Source organism: Ursus arctos, unplaced genomic scaffold, assembly GCF_023065955.2.
Source record: "Ursus arctos isolate Adak ecotype North America unplaced genomic scaffold, UrsArc2.0 scaffold_1, whole genome shotgun sequence".
Lineage (NCBI taxonomy): Eukaryota > Metazoa > Chordata > Mammalia > Carnivora > Ursidae > Ursus > Ursus arctos.
In genome coordinates, this window is record NW_026622763.1 from 46669241 (window position 1) to 46682406 (window position 13166).

The window sequence follows — 13166 nt, forward strand, 5'->3', positions numbered from 1 at the left end:
AGTCGCGCCGCCGGTTCCCCCGCCACCCCTACCTCCCCGCCCTTTCCTCAGGCAGAGCCGCGCGCTCTCCACGCCCGCTGCTAGCGTCCGGCGGGAGCCGCTGGGAGCGCCGCGGCGGCCAGGCTGCCGCTTCCCCGATGTGCGCTGGGAGAAGGCAGGGGCGGGGGGTCTCGACCTCCCATCCACCGCTACCCCATCGGGTGGGCGCGCGTACGGGCACGTCTGTGTGCGCGCGTGTGTGTGTCAGTCCAGCAGCCTCAAGAGCCCTTCCCTTACCTCACCCCCGCTCCCCTCGCCCTTCCTCCCTTCCTGCTCAGCACAATCTGCTAACGTTTCCGAGAAGTCACAGAGCGTGGTGTGGTGGGAAGCCGGAGGACAGCTCCAGGCCAAGGAGGTGAGGACCAATGGCAAAGGCCCGACCAGTGTCTCCTGTGCCCCGGGCTCTGAGGATCCAGGACTGGGGATCGGTTCTTTCTCAGAGGCTTTGCCGGTGGAGACTGGAGGGGTGCCGCGCAAGACCTATCTCTAGGCTGCGGTTTTTCTTTTCTCTTTTTATAACAGATCACTCGGGTTGCCGCATCTTCAAAGGCAGGCGAAGAAAGCGTTTCCTTTCAAAGGTGGAGGAGTGAGGAGTCAGAAGTTGTTGTGGGTGGAGAGGGAAACGTGGGGTAGAGGCTGCCTTCCCAGACCTGGACCCGCTCATATGGATGCATCTTCAGTCATACAGGTTCCGAGTTTAGAGCTGGGTAGGAACGACTGAAAATGAATCTTTATAAAAATGTTTGTGTGGGGGGTGTGTGTATGTATGTTTTCCACAGCAGCCTGCTGGGAGGAACAGAAAACAGGATTGAATTATTTTTCTCAAAGAAACAGAAGGAAAGATCAAAGGATTATGTTGGGGTAGGGTGGATTTCTGGATTCAGGCCTTAAAAGAGGGCAAATCGGATTGTACAGTGTACAGTATAGTATAAACGTAAGTGGTAGGTATTTGCATCTGTAGTCTATTTGCTTCCATACCTTCTACTGTGAAAATGATACTCAGTGGTAAATACACAGGATCTTAAGTCCCAGGGTTTACCTATCCCCGCTGCTTACTGAGCTTCCGAGGTTTGCCCTGGGGCGTTGACTTTACATTCTTGACTTGCAAGATGTGCCATTGAAGGAAAGAAGCTTTCTGTTTCACAGGCTCTCCATTGAAGAAGGGTGAACTTGGTCACTTGGAGATAATTCTCAATGCCACATCATAGCCATCTTCTCTTCCTTGATTGGTCGCAGATGTAGAAAGAAGAGTTCAGCTGTACTAGGAGTGACAGCCTTTTTTTATTAGACTTATTCAATGCTGCTTTTTTTTTTTTTTTTTTTTTTGGGCCACGTTCAAGTCCCTCCTCAATTAAATTGTCCAGTGCATAGTCACAGAGAAGTAAAATGAGTTCAGTCAACCCCCTGTCTTAAAGCTCTCTGACATCTGACCTCATATCAGTCAGGGAATAATCCATATGATGTTCAAATTATTCAAAACCACAGGATTTCAAATAATGTTATATTTTTCCTTAGGAGGATAAATTAGAACACAAACACTTTAGCTGAGTGAGACAACTGAAAAAATGATCAATGCCTCTAAAATGATGAAATTTATTAATATAATTAACACAGATTTGATCAACAAATTTCAAAATACTCAAAGCTTTAGAGAAGCAAATCAAAAACAAACCAAAGTACCATATTATAAAATAAAGTGAGTCAATTGGATTTGTTATTCCTAGAGATGTTGCAAAATGAAGATAAAAATAAATTCAAGATGAACTGATAAATAATGGTACCATGTGGAATGAATATTATAAAATGTTAGAGTCACCTTCGGTGGTTGTCATAGCACTACCCAGAAAACATCACTTGGGATAATGATGAAATATTGGACTGGGTGATCCATTGGTTTAATGGCGTGTAGCAGTTTTTAATAGTGGACAAAAAAGTACTTCCCATCAGTGTGGTAGGAAAGAGATTTAATGTCCCTCTCACCTCTGCCACTAAGAAAATAATGAATAACACACACCATGCTTTATCAATGAGTGTACTATACAGTTGAACTTTAACCAACACAGGTTTGAACTGCATAAGTATACTTACGTGCAGTATATATATATATATATATATATATATATATATATATATGAAAATATTTTTGAGATTTGCAACAATTTGAAAAAACTCCCGGATGAACCACAACATAGCCTAACAATTTTGAATGTTAACATTTGCAATGCTGTATTATGACTATGACCATAATACTGTATGCCATAAAAATTTTATAATGATTCATTCATTAGCATATAGACTAGGCTACCATGAAGCAATCATATCCATTACACTAGGCTACCATAAAGCAATCACATTGCTGCTTTTTGTTATCAATGCGTGAATCATTATAATAAAAATGGATTTCTTTTTCACATTATCTTTTTTTTTTTTGATGTCTAGCATTAGTAACACATATTCTACTCTAAGAGTTCAGTCACAAGTACATATTATACTTGATATACCTATATTCTTGTTGTGGGTCATCCAAAACAAAACTTCCTTGGTCTATCTGAAGGATCCCTGGAAGGATTTGCCTATGAGCTCATTGGCAAAGCCTGGTGTATATTATTCATTATCTTCCCAATTCTCTTTTATCTTGCAACCATTTACCCCATATATATTTTATGTGTCATTTTTAGTCTCCCAAACATTTTGTAATCTGTTGCTTTTCTATGCTGTCTGTATTTTTATTGCCTTTTTGGTAGCTCTGAGATTTTTGTCTCTGTTTAAATCCAGGAAAAGACTATCTGAAACTCTTATTAATTATTATACTAAACATACCTGAGAGTTCATCAAGCATTAAGTGATGGTGTTACCTGTGCTGTTGAGAAGGTTAAAGGGTAGGCTTGAATTATGGGAGGCAGAAAAGACATCTGGTTGAACCAGCCAACAACCAATAAATTCCTAAGGCTATGCATAAATAATGTTCTATAATTTGGACACAGAAAGTAGAGATGTTTATGTGTTGAAATTAATCAATAATATATTTCAAAACCAGAATAGGAATAAAAATTTATTTTGTGATACCATGGAAATCCACACTTCTATCGTGTCCACAATTGCCTCTCCAATTGTTAAAACTTCTATAAAGTTTCTGGAGGAGAGAGAAATAAACAGTAATATGAAGACAGTAAATTAAACAGTACAGTACCAGAAGTGTTTGTTTTTTTCTCATTAAATAGGATTATTATAAGTCTATATTTATCTTCTAATAGCTGCTACGTGACAATACTCTAAATTAAGTAAAAACAATTATGCTGTTGTGAAAATGAAAGAAAACTACAATTTTTTGTGTATACATAGCTAAAAAGCAGGTTTCAAAAGTCAGATTTCAAAATAGGATTAAAAAGAAAGAGAACTGTTTAAAGAATTAAAACAGTGCAATGCACAAGGAAGAGTATCACTCATAGGTTGGAATAATAAGAAAGATGGACAAATTATGCAGAATGAAACAACGAAAGAAAAGTGGTTTCCTAAATGTATCAGCATTAGAATATTGGCTTTTCTAAACTGACATGGTGCGAGCTTTTGTGCCAGTAAACTCATGTGAAGAAAAATCAACGTGTTTTTTTCTTGCATGTAGTAGATGCTTTGTAGTATATTGATTGTCAATTATTCATGAAGAATTCCCACTAAGTCAAACAGTTCCACCAATGAGTCCTTTATCAGAACAACACTTTTGCTGATCAGATGCTCTCTATGGAATGCCTTTTCATCAAAACTGCTGTTCTCAAAGTTCTCTTCTTGCAGAAACCTTAAACTAGACTAGGTGACCCAATATATGAAACATTTGTGTTTAGACATTGGGCAACATGATACATAAGACTGTGACCACTGAGAGAAAGGACATAAACAAGGTGCGTCTTATGATGGTCCCAACTTACGACATGAAATTAGTTTCCAGACTGTAGCACAGGAAGGGGAAAATACAAAAAGAGCCCCACAATCTCCCTGAATTGACAAGATGGAAACTGGAGTTTGAGAGGCAGAAACAGCTAGAATTTGTAGGACAGAGTACCATAGAGAAGAAACCTATACAGAGATCTGCAGAGGAGTGCCTTCAAGTTTTTGGTGGATACTGACATGTGGTGGTGTGAAAACCAAAATACCTAAGGCCAGGGAAAGAACTAATGGAAAATTGTAGGTCACAAAATCCCTAGACTTCACATGAGTTAGAAATAATTTGTGTTTCCCCCAACCAAATTGAAAAATTTCATCACACATGAGATATTGGAGAATCCTTCGAAGGGTGTTGTCTTGTAATGGTGCTATATTAGTTTTAGATTAAAGTTGCTTTGGATTTACACTAACAAAGCTTAAAAGCAGACTTAAAAGGACCCAACTGATCTCAACTTGCTTAAATTCTAGCCAGAATAAAGTCCAATACTTTCTAAAGGACTTAATGACGTAAAATTAACACTGACTAGCATCAGACTTAAAAACTTACCAGGAATGTAAAGAAGGAAAATATGAGCCATAGTCAACAGAAAAGTTAATCAACAGGAACAGATCTAGAAACGGCAAAGACAATAGAATTAACAGTTGAGGACGGTTGGTTCGATGTTATAAGTGTCCTCTGTATGCTCAAGACCATAGACAAAAATCTGGGGTGCCTGGGTGCCTCAGTCATGAAGTGTCTGCCTTAGGCTCAGGTCGTGATCCTAGGGTCCTGGGATCGAGCCCCGCGTCTGGCTCCCCGCTCAGCGGGAAACCTGCTTCTCCCTCTCCCACTCCCCCTGCTTGTGTTCCCTCTCTCGCTGTGTCTCTCTCTGTCAAATAAATAAAATCTTAAAAAAAAAAAAAAGACCATAGAGAAAAATCTGAACATTATGAGGAGAGAAATAGAAGATATAAAAACAAATTGGAACCTCTACATATGAAAAATACGGTATCAGAAATGAAAATTCACTGTATATAAATGCAATTCTCAGAAGAACAAAGAATATATGTGTATATGCAAAATAGAAAATTCATGATCTCTGTAATCTCAGACTTCATGTGCAACCTTTTTTAACAGGTTGACTACTCTCATTCCAGACTTTAATTTGCCTACATAAATAAATATGTCATTATTATTTGAAACAGTATAATATTAATGCAATAATTGCTTTACAGTTAGAGTAATTTGTAGGGAGCTGTGATCTTCTTTAGCTTTGGATAAGCATTTTAATATATTTATCCAACATATTACATTTATTAAGTTCACCTTCAAGGAGCAGAAATTTTCTTCCATTAAAGATATATGAAACAGATCCTGAAGATAGTTCCAAAAGAGAAATTTAAAAATATTTCAGCAATAGTGCTAGTGAAATCAAGATGAAACTTCACAAGCTGCTACTTTAAGTGGGATAACAGCTATTTAAATGTATTAATTTCAGCACATTTACTGAAGTGAAACTTCCATTATGTGACATGAAATGTGGTTTGGAAATATAGGCATCCTTTTTGTTGCTATTTTGATTGTTGTCAGAAGTAGAGTGTTGACTAATTTGACTGTATAGTCTAGGTTGTGGTAATAACTGAGTTTTGTCAGAGTAGTAGATGTTAAAGCAAAGATGGGGATGGAACATTTGAGAAAGAAGAAGCTGTTAAAAAAAAAAAAAAGGAAAAATCAACAGATCTAAAATGGGAGTCACCTGTGTAAGTCCCAGGTCAACAAACCAAGACTTAATATCCAATGTAATTGGAGTTTCAACCTTTCCCAGAAATATAATCTTAAACTAGTCAATCTGGAATATCCTGGTCTGCACTAGTGAGATAATCCATCTGATAGATCCAAAGAAGGACAAAATAACCATCTCTTTCCTTGTCCTGCCCTCTTCTGCCTATCTCCCATTTTGTTTAGCTCCTTTTTGTTTGCTAGATGGGATGCTGTCCGATTCATGAATTGTTGAATAAGGCCAATTTGATCTTTAAATGTACTCAGTTGAATTTTGTTTCATTTTAACAAAACAATGGAATAAATATTCTCAGTCTGTGGATCAAAAGTTTAGAGAACTGAGAGTGGTCAGGCTTGGGGAGGTCTGCAAGGTTTCATTGTTCAAAGGGTCTTGCCTGTATTTGTAAGACCTTATTTGCTCTTTATAGATCTCCACATTCTAAGTACTAAATTTATTTTTTAAAAAGATCCCCAAACTGAAACATTTTATCATGTAAATAATAATCGGTTAATGTTTATCGTTGAAATCCGAGATTTTCAAATAATCTGATTACCACTATTGTGTGGTTTTTTTCACATTTAATTTTTTTAACCTCGTGTTTTATTTTTTTTGTTTTATTATTTATTTATTTATTTATTTTTAGAGGTTAAAAATATTTGATGTTCTTTTTTTTTATAATAATATTTTTTTATTATATTATGTTAGTCACCATACAGTACATCCCTGGTTTTTGATGTAAAGTTCCATGATTCATTAGTTGCGTATAACACCCAGTGCTCCATGCAATACGTGCCCTCCTTACTACCCATCACCAGCCTATCCCATTCCCCCACCCCTCTCCCCTCTGAAGCCCTCAGTTTGTAACCTCGTGTTTTAAGCAATTCAATAAACAGATTCTGAGGAAAGACACCTCACACACCAAAAATTAAAAAGAAAAAGGAAAAAAAAAGAAATCACGTTTCTTAAAACAGAATATATTTTAGAGTGATGAATAAGATGTGATAAATTATAATTTTGAGGTCTTTTGTAGTAATGCCTAAATTTGTTAACTATTCAAAAATATATTGATATTCTTAGAATGCATTATTATATGAACTATAGTAAAGACAGGTTGAGTGGTAAATAAGACTTTTTTTTAAATGGTGAGAGTATTTTTATAAAAATTTCAGAAAAGTAATTAGTTTTAACTCTTGAACTTATTTTGGTCAATGCTGGTAAGATTATGTACCAGACATTATTTGTAAAACTTTATTTGTCTAACCCAATTAATCCATACAACGATGCTTTGAGGTAGGTATTATTACCATCCCCTTTTTTGCAGGTGAAAAAACTAACATGTGAGAGTTTAAACAACTTGCCCAAGGCCACAGAGCTCATACGTGGCAGAGCCAAGGTGTCAGCCTAAGCAGTCAGGCTCTGGAGCCCATGACCTTAAGCAACAAGCTATATCTCACGATTTATGCATTCAGAAAATACTGGCCAGGCTACATTACAATTATGCATTAAAAATTAAATTTGGTAAATGTAGATGAATAATATAAACATAAGGTTAGTAAAGCTCTCAGTAGTTCATTTATTCACAATTAAACCTGTTGACTGAAATCAAGCATGCAGAGGAGTTAAACCACTTCATAGTATAGTAGAAAGAGGACAGAAGCCATTTCCTAATTTACCAATTACTACTCTGTCTTTCCCTGGTCATGTCTCCTAACCTCTGTGCGTTTTAGTTTTCTCCTCCATAAATGGGAAGGTTTGTACTAAATTACTTCTAATGTCCTTTCTTTTCTACGCTTTTAGATTTCTTTTATATGAGTATGTGCAATTTTCTAAGTCAGATTTAAATTGAACTTTTATTGAATCATAAAACCTCCAGAAAAATTGTTATTTGTGAGCAACATGTATTCATATTTTTTTCTATGACTCCCACTTCTGGAAGGTGTCGCCAAATAGCTAATTAATGTATTTTGATACAAATGAAGAGAAGTAATCAAATGAGATTTAATTGAATAGAAGCCATAGGCTCAAATATGAAGTTATCTTCATAACTTTCCTTCAGAGGTACCCCAATACAAATTCTAGCACACTGCATCATACAGTGAATACTCTGTATATACTATTAATTTGTATACATAAAGTTCAAAATCGTTTTCTTGCTCCCTCATTCATTTTTAATAAATGCTACATCTACTGCCACCTGGTGTTCATAATGTCAAATATTCTAGAAAGTCATCTGAAAACCTTTTACATTATTCTTTCTTTCTTTCTTTCTTTCTTTCTTTCTTTCTTTCTTTCTTTCTTTCTTTCTTTCTTTCTTTCTGTTTTACATTTACAACAAAATGGAGAGAGAAGAATAGAGATTTCTCATATACCCCCAGCCCACACCCATGTATAGCCTCCCCCATTATCAGCATCACTCACCAGAATGGTACATTTTTTTTTTACCCAGGAGTGAACCTACATTGTCACATTACAATCACAAGAAATCCGTAGTTTACCTTAGAGTTCGCTCCTGGTGTTGTACATTCTATGAGTTTGGACAAATGTATACTGACATTTATCCACCATTATAATATTAGCTTCACTGACCACACTATCTTGATTACTATAGCTTTATAGTAAATTTTGAAGTCAGGTAATGTCAGTCCTCCAACTTTGTTCTCCTTCAATAACCCGGGCCTTTTGCCTTTCCACATAAACTTTAGAATCAGTTTGTTAATATCCATAGAATAACTAGATACGATTTTGATGGGATTGCAATGAATCTATGGAACAAGTTAAGAAGAACTGAGATTTTGACAATATCGACTCTTGCTATTTATGAACAGAGAATATCTCTCCATTGATTTAGTTCTTTGATTTTATTCATCTGTTTTGTAGTTTTCCTCATATAGATTTTGTTATAATTTTCTTTACATGAAAAACAAAGGGAAAAGTATGTTTTGTTGGTGTTCAGATTTAAAAGCCATCTCTAGATGAGCAGAAGGGGACCACTTATGAGTATTTGTAAGAGTGATATGCAAAGAAGTTATTTCAGCTAATAAATATGACAGGTTTAATTCAGATTTATTTTCTTTTTCTGAGATATGTATTTTTTTAATGTTGACATATATTTTTAACAGTTTGTAATTGTTTTGTGCAAACTTCTCTTTCACTACTTATGATTTTGTCACAAATATTCATTTAACTTATTTTTTATTTTTTTACTTTGTTAAGATTTTATCTATATATTTGACACAGAGAAAGAGAGAGCACAAGCGGGGGGGAGGGGCAGAGAGAGAGGGAGAAGCAGGCTCCCAAGTGAGCAGGGAACCTGACATGGGGCTCCATCCCAGGACCCTGGGATCTTGACCGGAGCCGAAGGCAGACACTTAACCGACTGAGTCACCCATGTGCCCCTCATTTTAAGGGGACTACATGTGATACAGAAAAGCCTTCCTCAAGTCATATAACTTTGTGTTACAGTCTCTTGATTTACAACAAAGCAAAACAAAACTCTCTCAGAAATATATATAAATTTGAAACAAAAGAGGGACAGTATAAATAGGCATAGAAGTTAGGATATTTAAATTTTTTGAAAATTTAAATGTAATTAACATTTTATAAAGCATAATTTATTTTTAAAGTGTATCTCAAATAAAATTGTTTATATTATGAACAAGATATTTTTACTTCTTCCATTACAATAAAATAGGTTGGAGGAAATTCAAGATATGGTGGTTAGAGGTACCAGGTAGAACCACTGGCTAGACAGGAAACCAAGGGGAGAAACAGGGAAATGCCTGTAAAATAAAAGCACTGTTGAAATGGCATGGAGTGAAGAAGGTAAGTGATAGTATCCATGGGGTACCACGCTCTTCAGAAGAGATGTACATATAGCTCTCCAGGAAGGTCTGTTTAATTCCAGGGCCTTGGTTGTCTTCTAAGGCCTGAACGCGTCTTAAAAGTAGATTACTCCTGAGTGTGGCAAGGCTTTGAATAATCCCTAATAGAGTTCTAAACAGATATCACACTTAAACATTGCCCCTAATTTCTCCTCTCAATTTTCCTACTTTTGCTGGTCTATACTCTTTGAAGGAGAGGAGAAAAGAAAAAGTCATGGCAAGTAAAGGCAGATGTGGGGAGGCATCTAATGATGATCTTTGTCCTTTGTGATGAAATGCAAAAACATTACTAACATTGCTAACCAGGGCGCCTGGGTGGCTCAGTCGGTTAAGCATCAGACTCTGGCTCAGGGCATGATCTCAGGTCCTGGGATCGAGCCATGAGTCGAGCCCCACATCAAGTCCTACATTGTGCCTTGCTCAGTGGGAAGTCTGCTTCTCCTTCTCCCTCTGTCCCTGCCCCTGTTTGTGCTCTCTCTCTCTCTGTCTCACTCTCTCAAATAAATAAATAAAATATTAAAACAAAAACCATTAATCGCCAAAGTACTATTTCATAACTTTGTGTCTTTGCTTCGGGGTTGGTTCTGAATGGCTTTTGTCCACAAATGATCAAAGAAACCCTAGTACAAAGGAAAAGGTCAATGGCAAATGTTAGAGATTTGGTGGTCTCTAGAAAAGTAGACACTTTTTATTTTATCTCAGCAAAGGAGAAAGGAAAGAAAAATAGAGCAAATGTTTTCCTTTTTTCCTTAGATTTCCTTCCTCCTTTTTTCTTTCTTTTTTCTTTCCTTCCTTCTTTTTTTCTTCCTTCCCTCTTTCTTTTTTCTTCCTTACTTTATTTCTTTTTTTGGGGGGGTGGAATTTACATCAAAGTTTCTCAAAGTTATTAATTTGCATCACTATTCCCACTATCCTAGCTTGAGTCACATGAAATTTTATCTGAGTTATAGAAACAGTCTGCATACCTTCTCTGACACCCATCGGCATTATCAACTCTAATCAGTTCTTCATGCTCCCTTCTTAATGGGTGACCTTCGGGATGACGGTCAAACGCTCAAACGTCTGCATTGTTACCTGTAGCAGCAAAGCTCTGTTCTTGTGCCTTCCTGTGGTGGAACATTCTGCCCCAACACCTGTGCTTACCCCACGTCTATCATCCTGCAGATCTTAGATATCACATTCACTAAACCCTGACTGATGAACTAAGTAGGGGTTGAATTCTACTTCTCCATGCTTCCATTATCTCCTGAACTTCCCCTTATCAAACATTTACCACATTTTATGGTAATTTTTTGTGCAGGTGCCAGCAAAAGTATCCCCCCAAAAAGTAATGCTTGAGCTGGACCTAGGAGGTTGTCCACAACTTAAGTCAGATGGGTGAGGCTGGTTGGAGGAAGAAGACATTCCAGGCAGAGAGAATATCGCGTACAAAGATAGAAGCCTTTGCACACTGCAGGTAACTTCAGTTTCTGTATAGATGAAGTTCATGTCTTGAATACGCCCTGCTACATTGTCTGGCATTAATCTGGAAGGGAGACTTTCTAAATGTTTTGAATATATGAATTATCACCATTGTATTTGATTTTTAGAAGCATGATTCTTCTCTAAAAATATGAATTTCTTCGACAACACTGGGAAAGATGATTTGAAAAATAATATAGGGTAGAAAAAATAAACACCCAAAGAAACTAATGAAGTAAAAATGGAACAGTATGGTCAGAACTGAGAGTTTTGTTTTGTTTTAAGTAGAATTGGGAGGAAGTAAATATTTATTGGATTCAGGTAGGAGAGTAGATAGAAATATTTAGGATAAATCAAATGTTTTGACATGGATGACAATGATGATCTTATTAACAGTCCTACCCCTCAAAAATAGTAATGTAAGAAAAATAGATTTAATGATGGACGATGAGTAAAGTTGTATGCATAATGAGTTTGAGATGCTGTGACACATCCAAGTGGAAGTGGTTAGTAAAGTCTGATGTGTGGACATCAACATAGTGTTGTCATTAAAAAATTCCAAATATAATATTTAAAACCCATATTATATATTCTTTAAATTACATTTTAACACTGAAGGAGTATACACAGCATAATCTAAGAACAACGTATCTTTAACAAGAAAAAAAAACCCATGTCAAGCTTTACACATACATATACAGCTAATTTTATATATATTGCTAATTTTCTAAATTAGAAAGTTACAACTTAATATTACTTGCCAATCACATTGCATGTAATTATTTTCTTGACTTACACTTGTCATTTTAGGGATCCATATTTGGTAGCAAAACAGAGAAGAGAAAAAAGATTTTGGTGTATCACAGTTAGTAACTTGTAGTGGAAGGTGTGTGTTACCCATCCCCCTCCAGGAACAATGGATTCATTGCTTAAGTTAGAGGGAGTTTTCTCTGATTCCTCTGTCTCAGAAGAAAGTCTGTATTGCATAAGAATATTGAGAAAAGTGGAGTCAATTGCTGTATGTTATATTATTCTGGGGAAACCGTGGAAATCTGAAGCAGTATTTCTGACTTGGCCTTGAAAGTTGGAGAATAAAAGGGTTAGAGGCCAGGGGATGAAGGGCTAATTGTTAGAGCTGTGAGGGCTGTGGAGACTGCACAGCCCTCCGAGCCACCTAGATGGCTGCTTGCAGTGAGGCTGTCAGCTGGGCGCACTGAGCCCTGACATGGAGAAGTCTGAAGTTGAGAACAGGTGAAAACTCTTCATGGACTTGTACCAACCATGGCAGCATTGACAGCCTCTTGTCTGGAGATAGACTGTGTAGTATGATAAAAACACAGAGTGCACCCCAAATCAAATAATACACAAAAGATCTGGACTTAATAAGTACAGATAGCTTGAACTCCAGATGCTTGTCAGAGAATTTATTACATTCTTTGCTTCAATACCGCTGTTGAAAGAAAGCAGATATTATTGAAGATTCAACCATGTGTATGTACTTCTGATTTATGGACACTCCCGAAAAAATATATATATATATTTATATATTTATATATATAAGCCAGGCCATCAGTGAACTGTAAACTGTCCCGGTTGATGCAAATTGTTTTCCTGACCTCTTAGGCCATTAACCCACATTAAGGGATATCATCATAAGCATCAGCCTCATGGGACCTGAAGAAGGAAGAGGATGGCGACAGAAGGCTGAAATGATGGCCATTGGCTAATTGTAGCTTTTAATGATCTACCCTACAGGTTTTTGGAAGTCTTCCATAGTATACATATTTGGAAAATGATCTGTATCTCCAAGCTGGGTTGGCAAGGACATTGTAGTTCTCAGGAATTAAAAACACAATGACTGCATTTTGACTGATTTATTTATTTCCTTTAACATTCTTCTATCAATCAGTTTGCTTTCTATCATTTTCCTTAGTGATTTAACTTTGTGGTATCACTAGTAATGAGCTGTAGGATGATGCAATCTTGTTTCTTTCCTACGTTTAATTTCAAAATTCCTCTATATAAACAAAGCTAAACAAATACGTTTGTGTCAGTGTTAAAGAACATCTTTCCCTTTTTAAAAAGA

General features: G+C 36.7%; 1 long non-coding RNA gene across 1 annotated transcript; it reads left to right on the top strand.

Moving 5' to 3' along the window:
* The first annotated feature begins 99 nt into the window (after positions 1 to 99).
* LOC130544520 (uncharacterized) lies at positions 100 to 12944 on the top strand. Its single transcript, XR_008960848.1, has 3 exons — positions 100 to 394; positions 10920 to 11075; positions 12704 to 12944. It is a non-coding gene; the product is annotated as an uncharacterized LOC130544520 (long non-coding RNA).
* The last annotated feature ends 222 nt before the right edge of the window (positions 12945 to 13166 follow it).